This window comes from Dermacentor variabilis, chromosome 3, assembly GCF_050947875.1.
Source record: "Dermacentor variabilis isolate Ectoservices chromosome 3, ASM5094787v1, whole genome shotgun sequence".
NCBI lineage: Eukaryota > Metazoa > Arthropoda > Arachnida > Ixodida > Ixodidae > Dermacentor > Dermacentor variabilis.
The window spans coordinates 89,859,153-89,886,391 of NC_134570.1; the positions used below are offsets into that span (position 1 = coordinate 89,859,153).

The 27,239-nt window shown below is 46.0% G+C and overlaps 1 long non-coding RNA gene across 1 annotated transcript in view; it reads right to left on the minus strand.

The window, feature by feature from the left end:
- Positions 1-27,239, minus strand: part of LOC142574044 (uncharacterized) — a 68,715-nt gene that overhangs the window by 1,452 nt on the left and 40,024 nt on the right. Inside the window, exon 3 of the long non-coding RNA XR_012826402.1 lies at positions 23,656-23,757. This is a non-coding gene — a long non-coding RNA (uncharacterized LOC142574044). The remainder of the gene's footprint in view (positions 1-23,655; positions 23,758-27,239) is intronic.

Genomic DNA, 27,239 nt, shown 5'->3' on the forward strand with positions numbered 1-27,239 from the left:
ACGAAAATTGCATTTTTAATGTTTTGACGTTTCGGGCGTGCCACGGTTGAAACGTGGAAACATTAAAAATGCAAGTTTAGTAAGTGTGCTCCTCCGTTTCGTCAACTACCTACGCACCGGACCTACAGAACTTTCGTATGATATATATATATATATATATATATATATAGAGAGAGAGAGAGAGAGAGAGAGAGAGAGTGATCGGGCCGTCAGACATTATCAAAAACGCATATTTCTTAACTAGAAACCTGAAATACATGATCTAGCTAAACAAAACATGTTCGAACCGCTGTTTAAGCTAGTCATCCAAGCACTCCCTACCAGATAATCCGTTGACGTCATCTGTTTCATTTACTTCTGGAGATTTTATCCTTGCTTGTTCTCCTTAGTGCCTGAATAAATACTTAGTGTTTGTGTATTTTACTCCATGTCGTGTACCTATGAGTATACTCTTGTTTATATATCCTGCCTTATGTACCAATGTAGGTATATGTATTGCGCGATGTACCGTAATTGCGTATTTGCTTTAGTCTGTTAATACCTGTTAGCGTCTCTGTACTGCCAATGTATGTTTCCTACTGCTTTTTGGTGGGCACGCCTTCGACTGATCTCAATAACACCTTTCGCCTGCGTTTTCGTGGTTGCTTAATATAAGTGGACCAAAAGAATCAATACCGACGAAGAATACCGAATCGAAGTAATTTCAAGTATTTTACGCCAAGCTACAATGTACACCCGCTAAAACCGTACATTCAAAGCCCAGCAGCCTCTTTGCCACTAACGAGAGGGATATTAGTCAGCAGTAATACACAACACCGACAAGCTAATTGCTTCCACGCTGCAATAGTGATAGCTTGAACCACGGTTATCACCGGTTTGTTTGGATTTACGTCATTGTGGGAGGTAGGTAGGTCAGAAGGTTGGCTTCTTATGATATGACTAATAAAAATTGGACCCCTCGGTTAACTCCCTTTCTTCTCGTTTATTGTGAGAAGTAGGTAATAGCAGTATCTGTTAACTATATAACTATGTTGCCAGTATACGCAGCGTGAGCTACTTAAAGAGCTATTTTCGGCGTAAGACATGGTCCTAACATTATCGAATAGAACAAAACAGCGCTGTATAATATGGCTCGTTATTGCTATACAGCATCATGCGTGTTGAAAATATGAGCAAAGAACCCAAGGCGATGGAGACTTGAAACGCCACAGTGGTCGCAGAAGTGTCGACACAGCCAACGTTTCGAAAAGTGGGCTTGTCTTCGTTAGGGTGCGTAACACGGGACAAAGGCAAGTCCGTTTGTTAAAACGGTGAATGCAGCCTATAAAAAAAGCTTAAACATAACCGAAAGCATTCCTTACGTCTTCCCACTTCTTCCATTTGCCTAGTTTCCTGATGCACTGGAAAAGGTGAAATATATATGGCTATTAGCAGCACAATATCAACTACTCTGAGGTATAACAATTATTGGAATAAAGTGGCACAACCAACAAGCGACAAGTAACCAGTTGAGCACGGCTAAAACCTGCCAAGTGGAAGTTTACTAATAAAGTAGACAGTGTAGGCCGCTCCCAATGCTCTGCTATTATTAGTCTACCTCCCAGCTACAAAACGCATTAGTACACAACCGACCACTCCATGCTGGAAAGTTTCGCTCTGTTGGTTAATTCGCCTTCATCCTGCTATAGCGTCATGGTATAGAAAATGCTGTTGGCAGAGAAAGTGTACCGAAAATGCAGTGGTACCGATTGGTGCCCACTCCGGCTGCATACTTGCATGTGAATGTGAAGTTTCGAATTTCTTTTACGAAAGTAGTTTAGGCAGTGCTCCACCATGCCGTAACCATAAAGCCTTTTCGTATGGTAGGAAAACGGCATGGCACATTATTTTATGATGATGCCATATGTGGTTACATAATTAGAGACGTCTAAGTGGCAAGTCATAGCATTGCCAGGGTTCGTTTTGTTTACGAACAGGTGAACGGAAGAGCAACAATTCACACATTTTTTGGATTGATTTGCTGCTAAACAACCGTACGTAGTGAGAAAAATCCCTGCAATACTTTGCGTCTGGTCATGGAACTTCCCCGAAAGTTTAATGTAGGGACAGAAGGTGGCATCAGGGCTGCTTACGGAAGCACGAGGTTTTGGCGGAATGTTGCTTGGAGCAATGGAAAAGGAAACCTGCTATGAGTAACTACTTAAGAGGAAAAAAGGAAAACAGGAAAGAAACAATTGATGATAACTCGAAGGGAAGCTCATAACTTTAGATGCAATATCAGGATGCCCCAGAACACGGACTTATAAACAGACAGATAAGAATGACGAAGAAACATGTGCTTGCTGCGGTAAAGGAGGGGAAACGATGGTGCATGTTTTATATAATGGGAAGATATCTGCCCAGCGGTCGATTTAGGTAAGTCTGGCCTCGTTGAAGCCCTTTGGTTCAGCGAGAGTAGGGGGAAAGTAAACATGTCCGCAATACAGATTAGTAAGAGGTGATTGGAAGATTGGTGGAAGTAGGCAAACGACAAACAACGAAGGCTCACAAAAACAAAGTTCCCAGTAGGGGCTTAAGCGATCAATCATGCCCGGGCGCTCGAACAGACAGAGTGGAACCATATTTGCGGTAGCATCCAGAATACGTTAGACAAAAACACACGTGGCATCTTTAGCGTGCCCTGGTCCGCACAAAGATATAAGTGATCGCTACCAGAGAGGCGGAGGAGGAGGAGAAGGAGGAGGAGAAACATTTATTAAAAAAAAAGAAAGGACAAGCAGGTGTCTTTCTGCTGAAAGAGCCGCAGGAGTCCAGGGCTCCTGCGGCTCTTGCTGTCTCCCGGGTTCGCCGCACCAGTTGCGGCTGGTTACGAGGGTCCGAACTAGTCAGCACGGCCTCCCACTGCTCGGGTGTGGGGTTGGGTATTTGCGGGGCTGCCTTCACGTTGGGGCACGCACATGTGGTATGCTATAGGGAGGCGTAATCCTTACAAAGGGGACATTTGTATGAATATAGTGTAGGGTGGATTGCGTGTAGTCTGCATAAATGTGGGTATGTATTGGTTTGTAGTTGTCCACATGTTACGGCGTCTTCACGTGAGAGGGTCTTGTGTGGAGGTGGGTATTGTCGTCTGTTCAACCTGTGGTGTCGTAGTATGGCGTTGTATTATAAAGGTACGGGCTCCACGGATGTGTCCGTATCCCTCTCTTGTGGCGCCCGGGAGGCATGAGCTCGGGCTACAGCGTGCGCACGCTGATTTCCACGGAGGGACTCGTGTCCTGGAGTCCACACTATTTCAACGTCCGGGAATTCTGAGGCTTGTTTGAGGAGTCGATGGGGGATTGAAGATATTCGACCTCTCGCGTAGCTGCGGCAAGCTGCCTAGGAGTCGGTAATAATTGTGATGTGCTCGTTGGTCAGACTAGAGGAGATGGCCAAGGCGATGGCTGTCTCCTCCGCTACGAGGGCGCTCGCAGTGCGGACCGTCATCGAGACCACCTCTTGTAGGTTATAGCCGACAACGCTGGCCGTCATGGCTGCTTTTTGGGGGTACTGCGCGGCATCTGTGTATAGTGGGGTGGGGAGACTGCCATATCTTGTCTGTAGAGTTTTTGCGCGAGCTTGGCGACGATCGGCATGATATCCCGGATGAATGCTTCTGGGGATAGGGGCTACCTTGATGTGCTCTCGGAAGTTGGGGGCCAGATGGATTGCTTGTTCGTGGCCTTTGCTGTGTGTGGGGTAGCCTAGGCGCGCTAGGACTTTTCTTCCTGTTGGTGTGAGGGCTAGTCGTTCTCGTTGGCTTGTGAGGTGGGCGTCTATAATTTCTCTTATAGTATTATGGACTCCTAGGGTTTCAAGCTTGAGTGTCGCTGTTCCCGGGGGTAGGCCGAGCGCTTGCTTGTAGGCTTTTCGAAGAAGTACGTCTAATTGATCTATCTCCTTGGGAGTGAGGGGCAAGTACGGGGCAGCGTAGGCAATGCGGCTGATTATCAGGGCCTGGACGAGCTGTATTATGTCGTCTTCTTTCAGTCCGTATTGTTTGGTGGTGATACGGCTGACCATTCGCATGATCTCGAAGGTGGTTTGCTTGAGACGTTGATGGTGTATGCGCCTCCGCCGTCCTGTTGTATGTGGAGTCCGAGAATGCGGACGCGGTTTACTGTGGGTGTTTCTTTGTCGTCGAGGGTGAGTGCGATGTGGGGTAGTTCATTGGGTTTTCTTCGTGATTTCTGTCGAACGACTAATAGTTCTGACTTCTCGGGGGAGCACCGGAGACCACTTGTTTTTGCATATTGCTGGACGACGTCGGTCGCTTGTTGAAGGGCGTCTTGTTTCTCTCCTTCGGAACCAGCGGTGGTCCAGATAGTGATGTCATCGGCGTATATTCCATGCCTGATTCCTGGTATTGAGTTGAGTTTGTCAGGTAATTTCATCATAGCAATATTGAAAAGGATGGGTGAAAGAACAGCACCTTGTGGGGTTCCTGTGTTGCGGGTAGGTAACGTCGGGGTTCTGAGTGAGCCTATGCTTATTGTTGCCGTGCGGTTGCTTTTAAAGGCGCGTATATAATTGTAAGTATTACGACCACAGTTCGTGAGGCTTAGGTTTGTAAGGATGGTATGGTGAGCCACGTTGTCGAAAGCACCTTTGAGATCGAGTGCTAAAATCGCTCCGGTGTTTTGCGGTGAGATGTGTTCAAGGACTTGTTCCTTCAGCTGAAGAAGGATGTCGTGGGTAGAAAGGTGGGGCCGGAATCCGAACATTGTTTCGGGAAAGAGGTCGCTGGATTCTAGGTAAGGTTGAAGCCGGTTCAGAACGACGTGTTCCAGAAGCTTGCCTAAGCATGAAGTCAGTGAGATTGGTCTCATATTTTAAAAGCTGGAGAGTTTGCATGGCTTCGGAATGAGTATGATGTCCGCGTGCTTCCAGTCTGCTGGTAGTGTACCCGCTTCCCAGTGATGATTAAAGAGGTAAGTAAGAGATTGAATGGTGCCATCATCCAGATTGCGCAGGAGCTTGTTATTTATTTTGTCCTTGCCTGGGGTGGTGTTTCGTGTGGGTGCATGGAGTGCTTGTTGCACCTCAGTGATAGTGATCGGCTTGTCGAGGTCGTAATTGTCGCTCCCGCTGTAGGTTGGAGGTTGTCCTTATGCGGGTTCGAAATCGCCTATGTACCGCACTCGCAACTCCTCCAGGATTTCGTCAGCAGAACCCGGATGGTTGTGGAGGATACGTTGAATTGATTGTTTGCTGGCTAATTGCCTTGCTTTGTGTGGGATCAAGAAGATGGCGTAGCAGCGACCATGTTTTGGCCGTGCTAAGATTACCCTGCAACTTGTTGCATAGTTGTCGCCAATTGTGACGGGTGAGCTCCCCAGCATAAAATTCCGCGGTTGCCGCGAGTTTCGCTATACGTAGTTTCAATTTACGATAATGTTTTTGGCGCTTCCATCTCCTAACAAGGCCTCGACGTGCTTCCCAGAGGTGAAGAAGGTGTGGGTCTACGGCCGGTATGTCTGTCGTGAGTGGGATCTGTTTTGAATTTCTGGCTACGTCTTGATGGAGTTCTCGTACCCACTGCTCGAGATCCGTAATGCCCGTTGAGGAGTCATCCGCTCGCTCTTTGCGAAAAGCTGTCCAATTTGTGAGTGTTGTTTTTTTATCGGGTGGCGTGCATGCGTAACGTTCAATGTGGTGGCAAGTATGCAGTGGTCACTGCCCAGAGTTTCCTCCGTGTTGTGCCAGGCAGCTTGCTGTATCCCTTTAGTGAGTGTGATGTGAGGGCATGTATCTCGGGAGACGCTGTTTCCTAGACGTGTGGGGTATGCGGGGTCTGTGAGGACGGTGAGACGGTGCTGCTGTATCGTGCACTGGAGTGCAGTGCCTTTTCATGTGGCTATCGTGTAGCCCCATGCCTGGTGAGCCGCGTTGAAGTCGCCTACAATCAGCAGACTATTATTTTTGGCTATGCCAATCGCTTTAGTGATCAAGTAGTCGAACTTGGCCTGTTTCTGCTTGGGTGGGCTGTATATATTCAGTATGAAAGGCTCTTTCGACCTCGTTGGAGCGGCAGGGTCTCAATTAGGTTATGATCGACGTCACTGCCGTCTATTGTGTGTTGTGTGGTTGTGAGCGTTTTAGCTGTAAGTGTGGCCACGCGGCTTTCAAGCGTGGTGGTATGTGTGTTGTAGCCAGTTCGAGTTGGGTGTGTGCCTGTTTCCTGTAGTGCGATTACGCTTGGTGTCCTTTTGGAGTTACTTATGTACTCTCTCAGTGATCCTTGCTTGCGTTTGTAGCTGCGGCAATTCCATTGCCAGATTATGAGTGGGTTTTCGTTCCTGTGGTTGGTTTTGCTACTCGTCCTGGCTGACGGGAGGATCGGCAGGATGTCCCTGTTCTACTTCCTGTTGTACTAGTGTTCTGACTTTCTTGCGTCGCTCATCTTTTGCGAGCCGTGTTTCTTCAATAACACTTGCCAGTTGCTGGGTGCTTTATTGCATTGCTAGAAGCTGCCGTTGCAGTACATCAACTTTCTCCTCGACTTGTGCGATTTCTGTCGGTTTTGCTGATTCCACGAGAATCATGGGTTCAGAATGTTCAGAAGATGATGGCATTGAGGGTGCGGTTATTGGTGCGGAATGCTGAGTGGCAGTACGAGTCGCGTATAGTTCTGCAATCTGCGTGCGAAGTTTGTTGTTTTCTTCATGAAAGCGTTTGTTTTCTTCTCTGGTGGCCTTCAGTTCAGCTAGAATTTGCAGTTGAACATCAGTACTGTGTATGGGTGAAGAATTATATGGGGTGGGTGCTGTGTGTAGACGTGATGAGAGGGTGTTGTCTTGGTGTACTGTGTGAGAGAGGAAAAGCGGTGCTGACAAGCTCACCGCTTGTGATCCCGGTACAGCAGGTCCGCTGAGGTTCCGGGTTGCTCCTTGTTGGTTCCGCGAGCAGCAGCGAGACCTGGAGCGGGAACGCTTCCATTGCTGGTCTGTACGTGACCGAGACTTCGACCGTGAGTAGTCCCGGCGGCTGGTCCTTTGGGATGCTGAGGATGCCTTCTTCAGTCGATCAGGGCACTCCTTGGAAGCCGTAGGATGAGGCCCCTGGCATAAGGCGCACCGGGGGTGACAGGGGTGGTCCTGAGTGGGGTTCCGTGTACCACACTGCGGGCATACGTTTGCTTCTGGAGTTGGGCATACATCGGTCCGGTGGCCGACTTGGTGGGAGATGCGGCAGAAATGCGTGGTTGGTCGGTATGGTTTGCATCGTACTTCACCACTGTAGCATCGCACGTAGAAGGGTACGGCTTTGCCAGTAAATGTGATCACTGCCGAGCACCCGGGCATGTAAGATTTCTCGGCCAGGTGCATAGAGCCTGTTAAGGAGGACTTCTGTGGGAGTTCCTGCCGGAATGCCATGAATGACCCCTTTGACGGAGCTGTCGGGTGCCGCCACATATGCCGTGACTACAAATTCTCGGCCGCACAGGTGAATTGTAGTGATGTAACGGATGCTCATAGCTAGCTGTTCGTTGGGTGTGCTAACAATAGCGATGTTTTGTACTGGGTCAGTTCTTACACTAAAGGTCTGTACGTGCTCCGTAGTGGGGTGCTGACATGCCAGCTTGATGCCTTCAGCAACCTGTGGCGTGGTCCAGTTGGCAAGGTTGAGTCCCTCTCGGGGACGGATGATTACCTTAAGGTCGTTTCGAGGCAGCGGTGGGAGTCGGGGTTGTCGGGGAACCAATCGGTGTCGGGGTTGGATGGGTGAAATGGTGGGAGCCGATGTTTTCTTCCGACCGTACTTAACAGTGAGCCAGTCCCCGCCGGCATGTTCATCAGGAAGTGGGATTTGTGCGTGCTCGAGAATCATCTCGGTGCCATCACTGGTGGCCATTGGTGCGCCGAACTGGGTCAAGGTCTTCGGCTAGACCGTACCCGTTAACGGGGGTCGCTGGGGCAGCCATTGGGGTTGTTTTGACCACGATCTTTTTTGTCGTCTCAGAAGTCCGTGCTCTGGGGGCAGTCCTTGCAGTCTGCGGCTAGCACGCTGGTATTGGGCGATGTTGGTTTTGTCCTCGGGCTTCGGGCTTGGATCGCGGCTTTGCGGGGGTGTTCGGTACATGAACGTACCCCGCACCTCCACCAGATGGCACGGGGTAGTGACGGTTATGTAGGCAGCCAAGCTGTGATTAACGAAACGAGCATTTTATTGGGCGAACTTGTGCCCTCAAAACAGACTACACTCAAATAACAACGGTAGCGGCGAACACAAAAGCCGGTCGTCGAGATCTGATCAGCGGGTCAAGCGCGTCGGCTTTTATAGATCAGTCGTCGAATGTTCCAGAGTAATCACTGGGACCCGCACGCCTTCCACAAAGTTCTACACCATTCGCGTCGCGCATACATGCAATCAGATTACACAAGGTTTGGCAACAACAGACAGCGGATGGAACCATCGATAACATTCCAGAAACTTCCGACACATGCAAGCGCGTCCTGCGCTGTGAGATAACATTTGTTAGGTGGTGAAACGTATCGCCCGATGAAGACAAGCACACGTGTCAATACGCCCCTTGACAGACAGCACCGATCATCCATACAGCTGGGCCATATTCCAACCCTCCCAACATAGCCGGTCTGGAAACTCACGCGGTAATATATGCCATACAAGAAGCCTCTCTACTCTCTAAGCACCATTTCAGTAACATCAACCTTCATACCGACTCCGGCAAAGCCATTCCCAACATAAAACACCGACTGTTGGAAGCACACCTACATGACATCCTAATAGAATCCTGTAACCGCAAACCGAACATTACAATCACCCTGCGTTGGGTGCCTGTTCATGCTGGCATCGAGGGAAATGAGTTGGTTCATCAACGTGCCCGCGAAATTAACCTCCGGGCGCCCTCAATTCCCTGGCCAAATGCAACGACAGCTGAAGACGTACAAAGAGCAAATAGCTGAACAAGAACATAAAGAAAAACCGCACTATTTTGGCCCAAACTCATCCTTCACTCAACACGGAACAAGTACATGTCCTTCGCAAAGTTCAAACGAACACTCTTCTCACGCCACTAATGCTCTGCAACTTCGGTTGGCGTAGCACAGATCACTGCCCCAAGTGTGCGGAGATAAGGGCAGGTACAGAACATATTTTGTACTCATGTAACACTGCCATTACCTCTCCTTATTTCCTTATCTTTCCCCTGCTTCCTGAAGTACTTGGCTTCACTCAGACTCGGCGGATGAACAACGGGCCTTAGCGGAGCGAGCGCTCTAGTTTACTGGGCCTTAGTGTTGGCCTTTAATAAAAAATTTCCTCCCCCTCCTCCTCGTTCACGTTGACGCGAGAGATGCATGAAGGTCAGTTCGCTTGCTGCTGCCACGATTGCTGACGCCAGAATTTATACAGCGAGTTTCCGCGCTATGCGAGCAAGATGTGTCGATGTTTACCCGTGCGCGCGTGACACCATGCTGGTTAATCTAGTTAAAACACGTTCGTGGGCTAGCTAGTTTGAATCCATGATGGAATGTGTAAGCGCCACTGAAAAAGGACGTAGAAAGAAGCAGACACACATTGACACCGCTGTCTCTGTGTATCTGTTTCTTTCTGCATCCTCGTTGAATCACGCTTACGCATTCTGTGGTTGCTAATTTAGTTAGTAAGCGAATGTTTACGAAGTTTATAAACCCAATAAAATACTATCTTTACTTCCTACACCTACCTACTAATTTGCTATCGCAATCGGTGCTTCGCCTTTCGCGCGGAAGCGCGATTTTGTTTTCTCTTCTATTAAACATAGGGGACGCTCATAGCATCCATCCATCCTTTCGGCGAACAATCTGCGGCGCCAAATGGCCGGGCTGCGCGATCATGCAAATCTCTCACGAGAGAAGGCGCCTCTCCCACATTTATTTCAGAATGTTTGTAGAGTGAGCATGCAACGGTAACTTTTGGCGAATTAATTTAATGCGAGATGCGCTTGTGTTTAAATTATACACGGCAGCGTTTTATGATTCACGTCGTCCGCCTTCCTGCTAGTAGCCTTCCTTGCACAAACTCTTTGGTTCCGCTGTCTCTATTCGCACTTTGTCCAGTTAGTTAGTTGGATAAGTCAGTTATGTATGATTAGCTAGTTTAGTGTGTTAGTAATTAGCTGATTAGGTAATAAGTGATATATATTTGCTTAGGCAGCTTATTAGTGAATAATTGTGTTATTTCAGTTAGATAACTTAGTTAAGTAGTTAGCTTTGTTAGTTTGATTGGGTAATTATGTTTGTTAGTTACCCTATTTATTTAGTTCCTCTGATTGGTGTATTACTCTGTTATTATTACGTATTATTTTGTAGGTAAAGTTGGTCTTGTTACTGTAGTTTGTGACATTACTCCTTATTTAGTTTAGTTATTGAAATCAGTTGGTTAGCTTTGTCAATTTATCAGTTCACCAGTGTTAGCAATTAGTTGGTAACTAGGATAGTAATTCGTCTGGTAATAATAACAATCATTTGGTAATTTAATACAAGTTTAGTAATTTGATAATTAATTTGTTATTAGTTTAGTAATTATTTGGCTTCCTTTGTTCGTGTAGTAATTACCTATTTGATTAGTTTGTTAATCAGTTGGTTAGCTTGGGAAATTTGAAACGCAGGTTGCAAACGCGCAATTACATAAAAGTGTGACGTGAACTTGTTCTGTAGTCGATTTCTAACGACGGAGTAGTCCAAGTGTACAATTTGTATCGCGGATTAAGACGCTGTTGCAAACGAAGTCAAACCTCGAAGTCAAACAAGTGGTTGTAGTTGCTTCAAACTCGTTGACATTTAAGTTTCTGAACGCTATACAGAAAGATGGCGGCGATACGCACGTTGCGTCGACAGTACTCTGACGCCGAAGCAGGAAGTCGACCCTTGCGCAATAGCGAGCGTACCCACAGAACGCCACTGGCGTCTGTTGGGCTTCCGCTACAAATTTGCGCAGCACCGCGGTGCGTCCACTATAGGCGCTACATGAAGCACTCCCGTAGCATGACACGGAAGTTTCATGACCAGATAGAACGTATTGAAGTATCCTATATAGTAATCCGTAGCCCTCTACTAAGGCGTTCTCCGTAACCTACCTTGTAGTTTCTGGATGGTCAAACCCATAATTTAACTTTATTGTCGTAAGTTTAACAAAGTTAATGTCATTGCTTTAGCCTAGCGCTAAAAGCTCGTGAAAACTTTTAACAACGAGTACAGAATGTATTTCACAAAGTCCAGCTAAAATTATGTGTTACTGCCCAAGAATAATGTTGCGTATGTCAGAAATAAGACAAGCTCTACGTATTTGACACGCTGTAATTCAGAACCATTGCTCAGTCCTAGATTTTATACCATTCAACGGATACCATTCACCTTCAAAGAGCAAAAGTATTGCTTTCATATTTCTCATTGAAGAATGTTGTGGTAAAGCGTAGCAGGAAGTCGCACGTGGGAAATAATACTCACGTATAAAAAAGCTATAACTTCTTCCCACGAGGCACGAATAACAGCTATTGCTGCTATCGCCCGTTTGCAGAGCACGGCACCTGGTTCACTACTTAGCGAAAGCAGAGCCTTACGCGATTACCTTATACACAGGACTTCACAATGATCCTGTCTTCAACGTCACTTTCGTTTATTATTTTCGAAGTGAAACGTTTTGCAGTTTGGTCTAGAGGTGCACTTGCTAAAACGGCATGTAACGAACACATGTTATACTATTATCGCTTAAATCTTTGCGATCATACTATCCACACGGCTTACTTTTCTACTGTTGTGTACAACAAGGAAGCAATTACACGATCACACAGGTGCGGCATGTGCTGATCCCGCACTTGTCGTGCCATGCATAATGCAATATCAGAGCTAACTTGTACAGAGAGTAACTGTAAATGTAACTTGTAAATTAACTTGTAACTGTAAATGTAACTTGTAACTTGTAAATGTAACTTGTAAATTGTACAGAGAGGCGTTGTTCAGCTTTCCGTTTGTGAAACCGGGGTGGGAGTTTTCGTTATTGGCAGTGGTGGCTCTCTCATAGTAGGTACTTATATATACCACTGCCAATAACGAAAACTCCCACCCCGGTTTCACAAACGGAAAGCTGAACAACGCCTCTCTGTACAATGAGCAAGGCGCTGAAAGTTAGCTCTGATATTGCATTATGCATGGCACGACAAGCGCGGGATCAGCACATGCCGCACCTGTGTGATCGTGTAATTGCTTCCTTGTTGTACGCGACAGTAGAAAAGTAAGCCGTGTGGATAGTATGGTCGCAAAGATTTAAACGATAATAGTATAACATGTCTTCGTTGCCGTTTTAGCAAGGGCACCTCTAGACCAAACTGCAAAACGTTTCACTTCGAAAATAATAAACGAAAGTGACGTTGAAGACAGGATCATTGTGAAGTCCTGTGTATAAGGTAATCGCGTAAGGCTCTGCTTTCGCTAAGTAGTGAACCAGGTGCCATGCTCTGCAAACGGGCGATAGCAGCAATAGCTGTTATTCGTGCCTCGTGGGAATAAGCTATATATATATATATATATATATATTGTAGCGTAGAAAGTTGTCCGCTACTTGTTCCGTGCCGGAGAGATGAAGCGAGCACACTGGAGATCCGTAGACATTTCCTGATTTGATTTATTTGAACTTTGGTCAAAGTTAATCGAATATAAGCATGTACGCACTTGTACTATTCATAACTGCGACATCTCAGCAGCACTCGCTGCGACCTCGTCCCTCGGTGTCTCCGGCGCGAACTCCCCTGGGACCCTCGGGGAACATCACAACTACCCGCCCGAGAGCAAACAGATCACCAATACCAACTCTTCGTTGACCAGGGCCAATCAGGCCGCACAGATTCAAATCCTCCCAGCCAACTGTTGGCGATCTTCGCCGAGTTTGAACTTGATGACAGCCGCTTGCCTGAAGAATTATGACCCAAAGAAAAGTAAAGATGCACAAAAAACTACAGAGACATCCGTTGGGCTTTAGACGAACTGGCGGCGTCTACAAAAAGAAAAACGCACAAAAGAGTCGAGAAGCATCCCCAAACAGTTTGAGCAATTAGGAGGCGCCGCTTCCGTCACCAGTACAAAGGAGGGGGGGGGGGGGGAGGAGGTGACAGCGCAGTCGGCCGGCCGGACCCTCAGGCGGAACGGGGGGTGCCGCGCGCGAGATAGCCCCCCCCCCCCCCATCCGGCCTCCCGACTCGTGGGCGAAAAGAACTCATACCTGTGCCCATGTGGGGTGATATAGCGTCTTCAAGTTTGCAATTTTCTGCAGGAATTTCGTGCTTGCTTGGCTATGGCGCCCCCGCGTTCGTGGTCCCTGCACCGGGCAGCGTTTCGACCCGAAAGCCCGCCTTCGTGTATAGCGTTCGCCGCGCGCGTTTCCCGGTAAACGTTACGGTTACATATTCTGCAGTTGCCAGGAAGCGTGAGAAGCAGTCAGAGATCTTTGAATGCTATCGACGTTCCACTCTTACCCCCGTATTCATAAATGCAACTTAACTTGAAGCTCATGCTTGACTTGAGATAAATGACGCCTGGTGCGAACGCGCCCAAGACGCTCACTGCGTTTCTTTTATGTTGTTCACAACAGGCGTCATTTAAATCAAGCATGGGCTTCAAATTAAGATGCATATCTGAATAGGGGGGTAAAAGGCGAAGCTTAAGAAGAAGCTCTAGCTCAGCTCATCATCATCATCATCATCATCAGCCTGGTTACGCCCACTGCAGGGCAAAGGCCTCTCCCATATTTCTCCAACAGCCCCGGTCATGTACTAATTGTGCCCATGCCGTCCCTGCAAACTTCTTAATCTCATCCGCCCACCTAACTTTCTGCCGCCCCCTGCTACGTTTCCCTTCCCTTGGAATCCAGTCCGTAACCCTTAATGACCAACGGTTATCTTCCCTCCTCATTACATGTCCTGCCCATGCCCATTTATTTTTCTTGATTTCAACTAAGATGTCATTAACTCGCGTTTGTTCCCTCACCCACCATGCTCTTTTCTTATCCCTTGACGTTACACCTATCATTCTTCTTTCCATAGCTCGTTGCGTCGTCCTCAATTTGAGTAGAACCCTTTTCGTAAGCTTCCAGGTTTCTGCCCCGTAGGTGAGTACTGGTAAGACACAGCTGTTATATACTTTTCTCTTGAGGGATAATGGCAACCTGCTGTTCATGATCTGAGAATGCCTGCCAAACGCAGCCCAGCCCATTCTTATTCTTCTGATTATTTCCGTCTCATGATCCGGATCCGCAGTCACTACCTGCCCTAAGTAGATGTATTCCCTTACGACTTCCAGTGCCTCGCTGCCTATTGTAAATTGCTGTGCTCTTCCGAGACTGTTAAACATTACTTTAGTTTTCTGCAGATTAATTTTTAGACCCACTCTTCTGCTTTGCCTCTCCAGGTCAGTGAGCATGCATTGCAGTTGGTCCCCTGAGTTACTAAGCAAGGCAATATCATCAGCGAATCGCAACTTACTAAGGTATTCTCCATTAACTTTTATCTCCATTTCTTCCCAATCCAGGTCTCTGAATACCTCCTGTAAACACGCTGTGAATAGCATTGGAGAGATCGTATCTCCCTGCCTGACGCCTTTCTTTATTGGGATTTTGTTGCTTTCTTTATGGAGGACTATGGTGGCTGTGGAGCCGCTATAGATATCTTTCAGTATTTTTACATAGGGCTCGTCTACACCCTGATTCCGTAATGCCTCCATGACTGCTGAGGTTTCGACAGAATCAAATGCTTTCTCGTAATCAATGAAAGCTATATATAAGGGTTGGTTATATTTCGCACATTTCTCTATCACCTGATTGATAGTGTGAATATGATCTACTGTTGAGTAGCCTTTACGGAATCCTGCCTGGTCCTTTGCTTGGCAGAAGTCTAAGGTGTTCCTTATTCTATTTGCGATTACCTTAGTAAATAGTTTGTAGGCAACGGACAGTAAGCTGATCGGTCTATAATTTTTCAAGTCTTTGGCATCCCCTTTCTTATGGATTAGGATTATGTTAGCGTTTTTCCAAGATTCAGGTACGCTCGACGTCATGAGGCATTGCGCATACAGGGTGGCCAGTTTCTCTAGAACAATCTGCCCACCATCCTTCAACAAATCTGCTGTTACCTGATCCTCCCCAGCTGCCTTCCCCCTTTGCATATCTCCCAAGGCTTTCTTTACTTCTTCCGGCGTTACCTGTGGGATTTCGAATTCCTCTAGACTATTTTCTCTTCCATTATCGTCGTGAGTGCCACTGGTACTGTATAAATCTCTATAGAACTCCTCAGCCACTTGAACTATCTCATCCATATTAGTAATGATATTGCCGGCTTTGTCTCTTAACGCATACATCTGATTCTTGCCAATTCCTAGTTTCTTCTTCACTGTTTTTAGGCTTCCTGCGTTCCTGAGAGCATGTTCAATTCTATCCATATTATACTTCCTTATGTCTGCTGTCTTATGCTTGTTGATTAACTGCGAAAGTTCTGCCAGTTCTATTCTAGCTGTAGGGTTAGAGGCTTTCATACATTGGCGTTTCTTGATCAGATCTTTCGTCTGCTGCGATAGTTTACTGGTGTCCTGCCTAACGGAGTTACCACCGACTTCCATTGCACACTCCTTAATGATGCCCACAAGATTGTCATTCATTGCTTCAACACTAAGGTCCTCTTCCTGAGTGAAGGCCGAATACCTGCTCTGTAGCTTGATCTGGAATTCCTCTATTTTCCCTCTTACCGCTAACTCATTGATCGGTTTCTTATGTACCAGTTTCTTCCGTTCCCTTCTCAGGTCTAGGCTAATTCGAGTTCTTACCATCCTGTGGTCACTGCAGCGCACCTTGCCGAGCACGTGCTCATCTTGTATGATGCCAGGGTTAGCGCAGAGTATGAAATCTATTTCATATTTAGTCTCGCCGTTCGGGCTCCTCCACGTCCACTTTCGGCTATCCCGCTTGCGGAAGAAGGTATTCATTATCCTCATATTATTCTGTTCCGCAAACTCTACTAATAACTCTCCCCTGATATTTCTAGTGCCTATGCCATATTCCCCCACTGCCTTGTCTCCAGCCTGCTTCTTGCCTACCTTGGCATTAAAGTCCCCCATTAGTATAGTGTATTTAGTTTTCACTCTACCCATCGCCGATTCCACGTCTTCATAGAATCTTTCGACTTCCTGGTCATCATGACTGGATGTAGGGGCGTAGACCTGTACAATCTTCATTTTGTACCTCTTATTAAGTTTCACAACAAGACCTGCCACCCTCTCGTTAATGCTATAGAATTCTTGTATGTTACCAGCTATGTTCTTATTAATCAGGAATCCGACGCCTAGTTCTCTTCTCTCCGCTAAGCCCCGGTAGCACAGGACGTGCCCGGTTTTTAGCACTGTATATGCCTCTTTTGGCCTCCTAACTTCACTGAGCCCTATTATATCCCATTTACTGCCCTCTAATTCCTCCAATAGCACTGCTAGACTCGCCTCACTAGATAACGTTCTAGCGTTAAACGTTGCCAGGTTCATATTCCAATGGCGGCCTGTCCGGAGCCAGTGATTCTTAGCACCCTCTGCTGCGTCGCAGGCCTGACCGCCGCCGTGGTCAGTTGCTTCACAACTGCTGGGGACTGAGGGCCGGGGTTTGATTGTGTTGTTCATTTGTTGTTCTAGCTCAGCTGCTCCTATCTAAATACATGTAAAAGGAGAATTCGTTTTTATCGGCAACCACTGCACCAAATTTGACGAGGTTGGTTGCATTCAAAACAACAAATCTAGTGACTGCTCGTTTCGAATTTTTCATTTACGTTGACAATTGTTTATTAAAAATTGGTAAAAATCGAAAATTTTCAGAAAATGAAACTATCAAGTTTACAACTCTAACTCAACAACGAAAAAACGATAAAAGAATTCCGTCAAATGAATCTAACAGTAAATCTAAAGCAGACAAAATAGATATGTCACACATGAATATAAAAAAATTTAGTAACAAGAAAATACGGCTTTTTCAAAACCCTTGTAAACAACGTAAAAAATTCAACTAAGATGCAAAGGGACATATCTAATTTGTCCGCTTTGAACGACCTAATGGACTCTTTTTAGAGAACCGCGATATATAATCTTGATGCAGTGCTATGAATTTCTAAACTGCGTGCTTCTATTTGCTTCAAACTGTCGAATATTTGAAAATCTCTTCAACAAAATTCAAGCCAAAATTCGAAATTCCGCTTCCAACAGCCGCTAGAACTTAGCTTGCTCTCTCAACTGCATCAACATTTATTAAATTTGGTCCAGGGGTTATCTAAAAAAAACGTTTTTGCGTTTTACGTGCATTTTAATAGGCTGCGTCGGAGTTAAGCCCAAGCTAAAGCTTCCTCTTAAGCGTTGTCCAAATGTTTTCTGCAGTTTTTTCATGACGAAGGATTTTGAAAAGATAATCTTGAACACGCTATTTTGCGAGCATATCAGGATTTTTTCACTGAACGAAATAAGCCAGGCACCAGTCCGCTGGTGTGCGCGAAGACGACAAATCTACTTACCAGCTTCTGAAATTGAGTAAAGAATGAAAGGGAAAGTTAAAAATCAATGAATTATTCCACCATTTTCTCGAGTGTTAAAAGCAAATCCAGTTCAATGATGGCACGAATGTTTGGTGTTGGGACTCGCGTCGAAGACAACTTAGAAACGCTCAGAGCGTCCCTCGCACCACGCTACGTTACCAAGATTTAGTTGGAAGAAACAGAACATTGAGGAACGCGCTGCGTTTGCGCGTATTCAAAGCACGGATAAAAAAATGCTTTTTTTTTAATTAAGAAAAGGTGCTTTTGACGAACTTATGAGCCGCCCAGCAAGTCAGCCTGTGTTAACCGCCACAATTTTAATCCAGTACAGCCATAACAACAAAACCTTGCAAGGAGTTGCTATCTTGCTCGATAGCAACTCCTTCGCTCCCCTACAGTATAGAAATAAAGACAAAAAAAAAAACCAGGCCTACAGAGATTTGTTAATATTACGAAGAATGTCGCTGCCTAACTGCTGCAGGGCGAACCTTAGGGAACCTCAGTTTTAATAGAATATCCTTATAATTTAATAATTCAACAGCAGCTATAATATTATCCGATGCACATGTATTACTTTGCTGCTTTTACTGCACATGCTACACATTTGCGAAGTGGAATAATTGTACCTGAATCCAAAAATTTCTCTTTTATTCTTTTGTCGGCAACACCACTACTGTTTTTTGAGCACTGATATTGGCACGTCGGCGCCGAGTGGCCTCAGCTTCTTCTTTCGGAGAACCTAACCGGTGAAATCATTTTACCCTGTAATGTGCAATATGTATGCCACTCTGGTTTCAGTAACTCACGAATCTGATTTAGGGACGGGGAACCTAACGCATAGCCTATAGTAGCGTGTTTGATATGATGGAGCAACTTTTCAGTTAAGGATAATTCAGCAAGCGAAGACCTAATAAATGTATTGGTATAGTAATTAGGTTTTGCCGCTCATAACACATCGTTTTATGTCTTTATATAAACGTGCTCTCCGTGGCCAAATAAAAGTTTTTTTTTTCTTCATGTGGAGCCGGTTTTCGTTACTAGAGAGTGAAAGCAAGTACACTTTGCTTCAGGCTCCTGCATTTTTTCATGGTGCGTGGTCGGCGGCCAGGCTTTCAGCGTGTTCGCGCGCAAGCGAATTTCGGGGCGCGTTTTACGCCTAAAGCCCAGACCACACGTACGCTTGCGGACGCGCGCAAGCTCGCGTCCGCGCACCCGCGCATGCGCAGACGGTACGACACGGCTCGTACGCGTCGAAGCGCTGCGCGATCTCGATGAACAGCTTCTTCTGGGCGTGTTACAATCGTGGCCAGCATGGGAGCAGTCTACGTAGACCGCTAGGAAAACAGCCAAGGCAGCTTCAAGACCAAGCAATGGAACGCGCTCCAACCGTCTGGAAAGCGCAGAACGTGTGTGGAAGGTGATGGGAAGACGCCTCTGCGACATTACGCCATTTCGCGGCCTCGAGAAAAATTTTAGAAAAGCGCGCATGATTTCTATATTTTACTTTTTGTGCCGGCAAACCTGGGAAAAACAGGAATGTGACTTATAAGAAGGGTGCAGCAAAGCGTTTTCACGTTTTCTTGTGCGCAGATGACCTTCATGTCAGCTTTCCAAGCGTCCTGCTCCGCCACCTTCTTGTTTGCACAGGAATGTAGCCTGCTTCGTTATCGACTTCGATGCTGCCTTCGCGAAGCTGTGTCGCTGTGTGCTTTGACGTCTTGGTGAGAATTGGAACGAGACTTAAGATGGCCCCTGTCCCCTTAGCCGTCTACTTTGCCGTCTACGGTGACTACCAGAACAGAGCCTATGCTATGGCGCGCTTGGGCTGCCCCTCGCCGGCGCGCCTGGCTACGCAGCTACGGCGCGTTACATTCAAGTCTCATTGAAGCAGATTTATATCATGGAAGAAGGTGTTTCTTTTTTCTTTTCTGTGCTGATCTAACAGCATTGCGTTTATAGGTATCCAGGAATTTTGAAGCACTGTCGATAACGAAGTATGAAGTAACGCCTGTCAAGACGTCTATGAGTGAGCCCAGTGAGCGCGCGCTGTCGCGCATCTTTATGCATGCAAACTCCCATTCCTCGTGTAGCGTAGCAGGCGCAAGGCGCGTAGACGTGAGCTTGCACGCGTCTGAAAGCGTACGTGTGCTCTAGGTTTGATGTTCATGCGTGAGCTCTGGGGCGTCGTTCAGCTACTGGAATGAAGCGCTCATGGAGGTGTCAGGCCTTTCTTCCTTATGTTCAGTATACGAAATGCTTTCTGCCATAACTACAGTAACTACATACTTGCAGAACAGTCCTTACTTCAACCTTGAAGCTCCCGATCCCACGTGCATTTATTATCCTTTTAATACTTGAAGCTTTTAATTTATGAGCGTCAAACCTAGCACATAGCCTGCGTATAGTATGGCGCACTTGATAGGCAGGAGAGAGATTTGAGTGGCGCATAGATGCGCCACTCAAATTAACAAAGAAAGAATAATTGCCCTAACTACGTTACAGCTCTAAATATATTTTGTTTTATTCTTTTGTGCAAATGTACTTTCCATGACAAACATATACCTTAATTGCACTATTCTAACGGGCACCTTTTTTGAATAAAATGTGCGTTCAAATTTTTATGTGCGCTAGAATTCTAACTAATCCCACTCACAATCAAAAATGAAACCGATTCTTACTAAAAAAAAGGTTAATGCAAGTTATCTAGCCACGCTGAAGAAAGCGACGTTCGGAGGCGTCGCAAGGTGAATCCGTGGAGCGTGGAATGCCCTCCCGCAGACGATGGCTGCGCGAGCCTTCAAGAAGTGTGGCATTTCCAATGCATTAAGTGGAACTGATGATGACTTTCTGTGTGTCGGAACACAGCAAAGAGGTGCCGCCGTAGGAATCCGATAACGACTAGCCGCTAGGATTCTGCTGTATGCGTGTCTATGTGCCTCCCCCCCCCCCCAATATACATAAAATCGTTTCAACATGGTACAGTCGACACCAAATTATATTTTTTTACATTTTGGTGGTAATATATCTGCGCGTTACAATCGGTGACGAGGTAGAATCGTGCGAATAGGGTAGTTGTGTCATATTTTCCATTTTTTAAAATTCGGAACTGTGCTTAGGCATTGTATTTTACGTTGTTATGCTTGTTTCACGCTACTAAACATTGTATAAACTTCGTTACCCTTTTCTTTCTTTCTTTCTTTTCTTTTTTGTTTGTCTTCTGCTAGATGTTTTTTATGGTTCCTTATGCCTTCATATATTTACATTGTACAGATTTCACTCATGCTTGAACTTTTCCGTCCCGCCCTATGTAATGCCCTAACGGGCCCTTAGGGAACTCAAATAAATAAATAAATAAATAAATAAATAAATAAATAAATAAATAAATAAATAAAAAAACAACGCGAAGAAATGCGAGTAGTAGCGTCTTTTCCTGTGATAAGTAAGGTGTTCCAATGCTGATGTAGTTTGCTGTGGCGCGGCTGTTAATTGCCTTTTCTATGACTCCACTGAATATGTTCGATATTATAAATACGTGAAGCGCTTGCTTCCTCTTTTGGCGGTGGGCTGCTCGACACTGTACACTATAGAGCCTCGATGCCTCCACATACCGGGTGGGTCTACGAAGATTTTAGCTAACATTTAAAAATGGCCATTTTGAAATAAAAGGACGGTTCCTTCGGAGTCATGCCGTCAGCGATGGGGATAACGCGGAGAAGCATGATACGGGGCAACGAGTCGCTAATTAACAAAAATCTATTAAATAACTTTTAACCTTTTAGTTTCAGCGGACACATCGCAACTGGAAAATTGAAGCGAGCTCGCCGTACAAGCCATATCAACTTTCGGAACTGTAAAAATACGTTTACCCGCGTAGATGTAACGGGATGAATAATCAGAGCGCGCGAAGCCGGTACTGGTAACCTGCAGTGGGAGCAAAGCCGTGCCCTTCGAGGCGACGTTCTGCTTACGTCATCCAGGAGCGGGTAGCCAGCGCGCAGCGGCTGCGGATTCCTCGCTGTCACAATACGCTGGCATCCCGCTGCTGCGTGACGCGTGAGAACGTCGCTTCGGGGGGCGCGGCTTTGCGCTCGCTGCAGCCTCCCAGTTTCGGTTTCGCGCGCTCTGATATCCAAAATCCATTGTGTCAAACTTCCGTGGGTAATCGATTTTTTTTAAAGCGCAGCTCATTGGCGCCCTTTTCCGCGTTTCGCGCCGCCAACTCAGTCATCAACTGCGTGCTGCTCTAGCTGCTCGCACACCTGCTGCCATCTCTCGCGTGCGGCGCGAGTCTTGCTCTTGCCTTTTCCTGCAAGGCCGGATCACGTGTTCTCGCCTATCCCCTCGCCCATTTCCTCCGCGGAGCGCCGTTGCGGTGACTCTCGTAGCTACCGCCCACTCCGCTCTCGCCGTCGCTTGTCCCGCTGTCGCGGCACTGCCGCGGTGTCGGTGGCGGGCGCTCCTTGCCGCTTCGCGCGTGAGACACGGCTCTCCGCTTCACGTCGCCTGGCTGTACGGCTCTCAGCCGTGTCTCGCGCTTCCCAGTTGGCGGGGCGCCTTCTTCAGTGTAATGTGTCGCCTCTGGCAGTGCTTGCGCTTGTCTGTCCTTCTCCCGCCTCCACTCTTGTCCTACACCTCCTCTTACCTAGCGCAGTGCCGCTGCGCTGACTCGAATGGCACTTATAGCGTTTCGTCCCCTTATTCTACGTCCCACCCCAACCTTGTGCAGCCGCATTTAGACCTGTCTCTGAGTGAATGTGAGTGTGACCTCTAATAATCACCCCTGTTCTCTACCTGTTCCCTCATCCCACCTCAGGAGAAACAATAAATAATAATTGCTAATTCCCCCCCCCCCCATCTCCGCGGCGGTGACCCGCTATAAAATGGCGTGATGGTGCGTCGCCGGAGCCCTGTCTCGATGGCGTCTGATCGCGGTGTGTGCTGCGGAATCCGAAACGCAGAGCCGCCTCCGTTCTGCATTGCATGTTCTGTGTACGGTTGCCTGTTGTTGAAATAAGGCAGCAGCTGCGCTCCAAGATCGCATCACCAAGAAACGTAATTCTCGGCCACTTCTTTTCAGGTCCAACTTTTGATATGACTTGTACAGAGAGATCTCTTCGAATTCCCAATTACGAGGTACCCACCGAAACTAAAAGGTTAAAAGTTATTTAATAGATTTTCTTAATTAGCGACTGATTACCTCGTATCACCCTTCCCCACGTTATTCCCGCCACTGGCGGCATGTCTCTGAAGGCAGAGTCCCTATATTTCAAAACGGCTATTTTTAAATATTAGTTCCTTGTGTTGTCGCATGTGCCTTGTATGTCAATGTCGTTCTGTTTAAGCTAAAATGAATTTGAAGGAGCAGTGCCTGTATGACGGAAAACTATTCCAATATGTTTTTATTCCTAATCCGCTATCAGCACTCCGTAATAGGTCAAAATGGCTCGGTTTCTGTCCATTTGGGCGTGGCATGTACTCCTATGGGATCGACTCGATACCTTCCGACCTATCGCCGACGGCTAATTGCGGTTTTGTATCAAAAATATACTGGATAATTTTGCCTTAACGCGGCCCAGATATATGTCTCTATCTGTGCGCGCATGCCTTTGCCGATTTGTCGAGCGCTACCATCAGCCCTTCTTGTCTTTAACAACACTTTTTCTGGCAGTGCGCATTTTAATGGTTTTTCTCGGGTAGTTTCTCATAGCTTTTTTTGTTCATTTGTAGCCTGTATAAACATTTCTGATTTCTTCTGTTGTGAATGCGTTAGGTACTGTTTTAATTCTACGAAATATACTGACATTATATTATTTGCAGTTTGTACTACATTTACTTTGAATAATCTTCCACTTAGTGACTACTGCACTGCTGTTTTATGCTGTATATTTGCACAATCGCTTATATTTTCTGACAGGAGGTGCCCTTTTAGCCAAATGCCCTGGATACTCCTTCTGTATAGTTATGTAAGCATGTATCCACTTATGAAAAAAATACACTGAAACGGAGGTTGACGTATGCCTTCACTGAAAAGAAAAGTGTGAAATTGAAATTCCTTAGATACTTACGTCTAGGTAGCAATGGTATAAGTACATAGGTGTCGTGAAGAAGTCGAAGATGATGACGAACACCTTGATGCAGAGTGCCCTTAGCATCATGTTTAGTGTATTCTGCAGGAAGGAGCGCAAACATATAGACATACGGTTTGACTCTGGAGATGCCAGGTTCAATGTAGACAGACACGAAATAACAAAAATAAAGTTAGCCATAAGGAAATACTCATTCGAATAGCTGGCAACATCGATGTCGATCTGTGTGTGTGTGTCGGGACCTTGTGCCGTTAACCAGTACTATATGTTGTGTGAGTAGACCTCCCCACCCCCCTCCCTACAACCACCGACGTCGTTCAACAGTAGTGTACGCTACACATGCAGTAGCAGGGTGTTCCTGATTCGATACCAGACAGTGGTCTTTGCTTCAGTGACATTAGCGTTTAACAGGACCTTCTCGGCTGGCGTTCTGACCATTAGGACGCAAAGCATGTTTGCGCGATGTGATGAATGCGGCGCTTAGCTGCAGAAACCCCGCACCGACAGGTACTACCATGACGAGTATGCGCGGGGAAAACGATGGCATTAGCTGGTAGCGTCTGCATAGCTGCACTACAATTCTTTACAGCAAGGAAAGCGGTTTAGAATACAGCTGCTTCTGTGCACCAGTCTGTGCTATAGAAGCACGAATATGTCTAGCCATAAGTCGCCATCTGGCGCTCAAGGTCTTATGCAAACGGAGAACGTACAGATAATGCCAGTGTTTTTCTTCAGAAAAAGTATTGCAACTTAGAGATCGGTTTTGTCTTATGTACTTTTTGATGGCGGCCGAAGGCCACGTGAAGTGTTGATATGACATAGCGATAAAACGCGGGCAAGCCCCTTCTCGCTTTGGCTTGCACGCGAGAAATGCTTGGCCTCCTCCTTAGGTGCATCCGAGATACAGCTTCCTCTTATCTAAATACATGTAGAAGCTGACTTAGTTTTTCTCAGCAACCACTGCACAAAATTTGATGAGGTTGGTTGCATTTAAAAGAGAAACTTAAACTCTATTGTCTTCTGGTTTCGAATTTTTCATTTAGGTTGTCAATTTCTTATAAAAAATTGGCACAAATCTCAAATTTTTAGAAAACGAAACTATCACGTTTAGAAGTCTGTAACTAAACAATGAAAAATATTATCACAATTCTGTGAATCGCACCTAATACTACACCTACAGCGGACAAAATTGATATGTTATAAATGCATCTAAAAAAATTTAGCATTATCGCAATACGGCTTTTGCAGAACCCTTGTGCACAACGTAACTAATTCACGGAAGATGCAAATTGACATACCGAATTTGTCCGCTCTGACTCTTATAATAGATGCCGTTTGAAGAAGCGCGATATCTGTTTTTGATAAAGAACTTTTATTTTGTAAACGTCGTGCCTCTATTCTTTTTGCACTTTCAATTTTTTCAAAATATTTTAAACAAAATTCAGGGCCTAAATCGAACTTCCGCTTCTAACAGATACTGGAAGTTAACTTTCTAGAATTCAACACATTCCATTAAAAATGATCCACGGGTTATCTCAGAAAAGAATGTCTGTGTTTTAAATTTATTTGAATAGGCCGTGTCGGAGTTGGGCCCGAGCTAAATCTTCCACTTAAACAATTTGTCGAGAGATCAAATACATGAATAATAACTGCATTGCCATTGCCAGAGATGCTGCAAACGAATTCTTGAACGTTAGGCACTGTGAAAACAAATAATATATGTATTCTTTAACAAAAAGATTTACTCGTATGTGCCAGAAATTGTGCTCAATATAAATGATATCAATGCTTTCATGTTTATGTCTATTTAATAAGTAAAGAAAATATCATACGATCCTTCGAACTATATCAGTTCGAAACCAGCAAAGCAGTGCATGCCACTGATATGAAAAATGTAAGAGCCATGAAATGAACAATTTGAGGACAAATATGTTAGTGAAACTTTGTCATTGAACAACCTTGTTTGCATTTTTGTACATATGCAACAACCAGTGAAAAATCTAAATGACACTGTCATTTATTCCAATGCATTACGCAGGGGCAGCTGTCACCTGTCGTGTATCGTGAGTAATTGCACCGAAATTATTGTTCCAACAGAGAGCACCTATATAAAGCCGTTCTGCAAAATATATGAGGGCGAGTCAAATGAAAGTAAGCCAATGCAAATATATGACAAACGGGGTACTTAATTTAAAATTAGTCTCCATGAGCATTTAGACATTTATCCCATTCAGTAACGAGTCGGGTGATTCCCGTCTCATAAAACTCCTTAGGTCGCTGCTTCAACATATCTGCAACTGACTCTTTCACGTCATCGTCCGACATGAATCTGTTTTCCTTAAGCTGATTTTCATTTGACCCGAAATGTGGAAGTCGCAAGGCGACAGGTCTTAGCTGTAGGGCGGATGTTGCAGCGTTCCCCACTTGAACTTTGCCAGTTTTGTATTAACCACATCAGCGACGTGGGGACAGGCATTGTGGAAAAATTAGAGATTAAATTATGGGGTTTTACGTGTCAAAACCACTTTCTGATTATGAGGCACGCCGTAGTGGAGGACTCCGGAAATTTCGACCACCTGGGGTTCTTTGACGTGCACCTAAATCTAAGCACACGGGTGGTTTCGCCTTTCGTCCCCATCGAAATGTGGCCGCCGTGGCCGGGATTCGATTCCGCGACCTCGTGCTCAGCCGCCCAACACCGTAGCCAGGTCGTGGAACAAGACGACCCCATTCGTCAATTTTCCACGTCTTTTGTTCTTGATTGCGACACGCGGCCGATCTGGCATTTCACATTATCGGAAATGATTGATAGTCTGTCCGGCTTTAGAAAATTCTATCAGTAATGGCCCCTGACGATCGAAAAAAAGATAGTAAACAACACCTTTCCTGCGGAAATGACGGCCTTTGCTTTCTTTGGGGGCGGTGAATTCGAATGTTTCCACTGTAAGCTTTGCCGTCTTGTTTCAGGCTCGTAGTAGTGGCACCATGGTTCGTCCCCGATCACAATTGCAGACAAGTCGTCACCCTCATTGTGATACCGGATCAGATGAGTCAAGGCAGCGCAGAACTTTCTTCTGGCGGTGGTTCAAAATCTTGGGCATCCATTGCACACACAAGAGCCGATGACCGAGATGTTTATGAATTATGGTGTGAACCGAACCGCGACTGAGGATGACACGCTCTGCCAGTTCATCGATGTTTATCCTCCGTTCTTGTCTCATCAGCTCATCAACTTTTGAACTTGTGTTGGGGGTGATTGCACGATGGCTTTGGCCCGGTCTTGGATCGTCTTTGCAACTTTCACGTCCTTTTTCAACCGATTGCTCCAATGCTTCACAGTGGCCAGTGAAATGCAATGTTCAACGTACACGGCAGCCATACGGCGAATAATTTCCTTTTGGGAAACACCTTCAGCTGTCAAAACATTCACGGCACCCCGCTGCTCAACTTCTGAAGTGTCCATTACGTCACGCAACCATGTTCACTCCAGTGTATGAGAGCATTGAAGAACATATACCCTCACATCTGCGCGTCACTTTTGTATATGAAAGATGCCTGTGTGC